Here is a 4344-nt window from a genome sequence, read left to right on the forward strand (position 1 = left end):
TCGTGCCCCCTCCACAGCAGCTTGCTTCTCCTTCTGCATATTCTCCTCTCTCCAAGAAAAGTCCTGGCCAACTTCCTGCTTCCTTCTCAGCTTCTCCTCTGCAACTCCCAACGGCCTCCTTACCTTCCAGCAGCCAGGAACATGCAGCCCCACACACCACAAGCCCACCCTGCGCAGCCGGATCCTTCATACACCCCCACAAGCAGCTCCAGATCCTCTTCCCCCTCAGATGGTTCCTATCACGCTCTGCTCAGGCTGTCTTCCTAATCACCCTGCCTCCCAAAATGGAAATGATGACCAAGAAGTATAACGTGCTGAACTATTTCTTAGTGCAAGTGATGTAAAACAAACTCTTCCAGCAGCAAAGATAGACTGTCACAGACACAGCTAGTTTCAAACTGGGTTGCACCTCTTCATTTTAGAAAATTGTGGAGAAGTTTCCTTGCATTTGAGGGTAAAGCTGCACTCCTGGAACTGAACTATTGCCCAGGTACTGCAGTAGTTTCTGATGGAGGAGCCTCCCCAAGATACCACAGCAGGGAACAGGAGAAGACATGAATAGTAATAAAAAGGAAAAAATAAGAAATCAGGGAAAGGACAGAAGAATGAACACAGGAGACCTTGTGAGATACCTGAAAAGAGAAAGTACCGTGGAAGAGATTTCACTACTTGGGACTGAGCAGGACAAGCACCAGGGGAAAAAAATAGCCTCCCAGAACAAAGCAGGGGTACAAGAGGACATGCTCAGCAGAAATAAAGTAGGGTGAAATGTGAAGGAAACCTCAGCACTGGGTGATGAGAGGAGAATACTAAAGTAGTATTCCTGGAAAGGAAGAAGCCGAGTCATCCCCCAGAATGCTGGAGGAGAAACTGCTGGGGTGAGGGAGGGAAGCCCAAACCTGCAGCACCTGGGCCCAAGCAGACAGACTCCGACGAAGTGGACAGGGGAACCTAATGCTCCCAGCCCACCTGCAACAGCCTTTGAAGACACAGACCTCTGCTTCGTCTGGCTGGACGGATATCTGTTAAAGGCATAACTGCTAGTAGCCCAGCCTGCTAAGCCACACGACAGCAAAATGCAGCCATGCATTCACCTGGTGAAACCAGAGATACCCCTCAGTACGTGGCTGGGACACAGCTGGTCTCCTGACTGATGCAACCTAACTTTTACATGCTTTTTTTTTTCATGCTTCTGTCAGAAACCCATTTAGTCAAGCCTCGTTTGAGCTAGGACACAGTGGACTACAAACAGAGAAAGTGGCGAGAAGGGGATGACCTGCAAGAGGCCTCCCAGATGAAGCCATCAGCACTCTGGAAAGACGTTAGAGAAGAGGAGCTATTTTATCCCCTTTTGGTAAACCTGCCTGGCAATGCAGCCTTGCTCCAGCATGGCAAAACAGGAGTAGCAGAAACTGAACTCCCAAACCCAGCCGCCTTCCTGACACACCAGCACCCTTTCCCCTCTGCTCTCCCCAAAGCCTTCCCAGGCACATGATGGCATAGCTCGCCACAAGGAAACACAGGGGCCTGCTCAAGTTTTGTGATTGAGATAATGTATGTGCTGCTAATTTAGCTTCTGCCTCCTGGCACAGGTCAGGGTGTCGCTGGCGGGCTGTGGCTCACCTGCAAGTCAGGCAGCCGCCGGCTGTGGGGAAGGGGCCGAGTCCGCCCAGCCACGACGCTGGGGGGCAGCTCTGCCCAGCTGTGCCCTTAGAGGTCAAAAAAAAAAGCCGAGAAAAGTTATTGATGATGAACTTCACAAAGGAAACTGTGTCAGAGACGGAAGCCAAACCTGTTTTAGGCTCTGTCCTAAGCTCCCCCCCACCCTCCTTTGAGGCCAGGTTATGTTTAGATTATATTACTCAGCACCGAAGTGAAGTACCCAAGCCCAAATAAGGCTTGTAAACACATATGCAACTATGCTATATCCATACCAAAATATGTCAATTATTTACTTCCTATAACTAGATGATTACTGTGAAAATTTACTCTGAATTGGTTCTTATCAGCTACCATATAATAACATGCTGCCTCTTCTAGCCTCTGCATTTCAAGCAATTCACAGACTGTAAAAATAGAATACTTCCCCCAAAAAGACATTCAAATGAAAGTCTGCCTGGTCTTCTTGCTGCTGGGTAGTAATTATGTATTTAATTACATGGCTCCATTCTTTGCACTCTCTATTGCAGAGAAAAGATGCTTTTCAAGATGAAACGATCCTCAAATATCTCCAAAACCAGGGCCACTGATTACTGTTTCTATAGCTCCAGAATGAAAGGCACTGCAGTCTGAAAATAAGTGGTAGAAGGTCTTGCTCTATAACAAAGGAATTACAGTTTAAACAAGAGCCATATTTTCTTCCTTTATGACTTTGTATTCCTAATTTTCTGCCACAAAAAAAACCCTTTATGGACCAGATATTGGACCAGATGGTCCTTCCCGCCGACCTAAATGAGGGTTTGCACATTTGTCCAAGGGCCATAACAGAAGAGATGTTGCTTTCTGTTCTGTAATTTCACTGTAGGCATCATCCAGGTCACAACCAATGTTGCTAGACTGAAAAGATACATCCGGTGTCCGTTATTGCTTTTTTTATGATGAATTCCAGGAATAAATTAACTTGTTGTATGTTTTAAATTATATTCAATCTCCACTGCAAAGATATAGAGATTTCAAATGAGATAAAGTCTGCAAGATCCTGAGTTCCTGTAGATGACTATACCATGGGTGCATCTCATCTTTGAAAATGAGATGTTTGACATACTTGCAAATATTGGACTGATATAGGCTGATAAACAAAATGATTTTGTGAATTCTTCTCCTACACTTATTTGTGTTCACATAATTGTTCACATTTGAAAGAATGATCTTACGCTTAAGACTATTTAGGCAGTGTTGTATCTTGCTCTCTGGCCAGGGCATTAGTCTAGCTATCATAATTCCTGTATGGATTAACCATGCCGACAACTGTCCTTCTTGAACACTTGCTTAAGCATTTTCCAAAACTCAGGAACTGAGAAAGTTAAAATTAACAGCTGTGGTAAGTCATAAGGAAAATAATTTCAACTAAGTAAGCAGATGCTGTAATGCTACTGGCACAAAAGCAGCAGTGGACCCAATAAAACTAATCTTGAGAAAACGAGTTGCTAATCACAAGACGCCCGGCTGCAAATACTGGTAGGCGTACTTCTCATAGCAACGGTTTCAGTAATGTGACCTTTCTATTACCCGGTTTCATGCTGTGTCATTTATCTGAATTACACAAAGGGAAGTGCTTCTATCCTCAGTACAGCTCAAAAAGGACTGATCTATCCCCTAATATGTAAGAAATGCTTTGTTGACTGTATTGTTCAATTCTTGAGGCCACAAGTTCCATTACAGGTACAGCTGGTTGGATAATAAAATATAAAACTGTCTTTGCACATATTTTCTCACAAATACATGGTCTCCAGAACAGTATTCTAAGATACAAGAACCTACTTCCTGCTAATCTTGATGTTAAGATGAGATATTTTGAGATGGTATCAGAGTTGTAAGTAAAGTTATCTTTTCAATAGACCCAAGTCTGACATGCCAAGCATCTACTTATGCTGCTAACCAATCTCTCCCATACAAATACCGCTCCAACAGAAAAGAAGTAATGTCATCCCCTGAAAAACAGATTTCATGGATTATTTCTGAAGTACAGGGTAAGAAAGCAAGGAGCTAAAACTTTCCCCTGGCTTATCCGCACTGCAGAGCTGCTTCCTTGTTGCACTGGTTCTGGCAAATTCTGTAAACCAGGAGTGACTACAGCAAAACCTGTAATTTTTATCTAAAGGACATTCATCTGCTAATTGTATGCCATCATGTAAACAGAAGCATCTTGAGCCAACTTAAGGATCTAATTCTGCCCCAGAAGCACAAACCTTACATCGTGGGTGACATGAAATAAGCAGTACACTTTTATACCGAAGGTCCATGAAGTAGAAGACAGTGAGAGCCACCGCGCTACTGCTTCAGGAGCCAGCGTCAGCAGGTCCCTGGCCTGTACCGCTGGCTCTGGAGGGCTGCGCGTAGGCAGCAAATTCAGTTTCTGCCCACTTTCCCATGTGTGTTTAGAATAAGATTAATTTAGGTCTCAACTAAACAAATGAAACCAACTAGCTTCATAAAGGTTTGAACACCTATCGTTACACCTCCTGTCTAGGTACAGCCACAACAGACATGTTTGGCCACCTCAGTGGAGGTGAGGAGGGGAGAAGCTGGATTCACATTTCTAGCGAACAAGTTAAACCTTCTAATTTTTGTGTTACTAAACCATTTTATGAATTGAAAACATCTGCTTAAGAGCACCACCAAGAG

At 44.1% G+C, this 4344-nt stretch overlaps 1 pseudogene; it reads right to left on the bottom strand.

Moving 5' to 3' along the window:
• Positions 1-393: 393 nt before the first annotated feature.
• LOC104079400 overlaps positions 394-4344 on the bottom strand; it is a 5432-nt pseudogene continuing 1481 nt past the window's right edge.

Source organism: Fulmarus glacialis, unplaced genomic scaffold (genome assembly GCF_000690835.1).
Source record: "Fulmarus glacialis isolate BGI_N327 unplaced genomic scaffold, ASM69083v1 scaffold4687, whole genome shotgun sequence".
In the NCBI taxonomy this organism is placed as follows: domain Eukaryota; kingdom Metazoa; phylum Chordata; class Aves; order Procellariiformes; family Procellariidae; genus Fulmarus; species Fulmarus glacialis.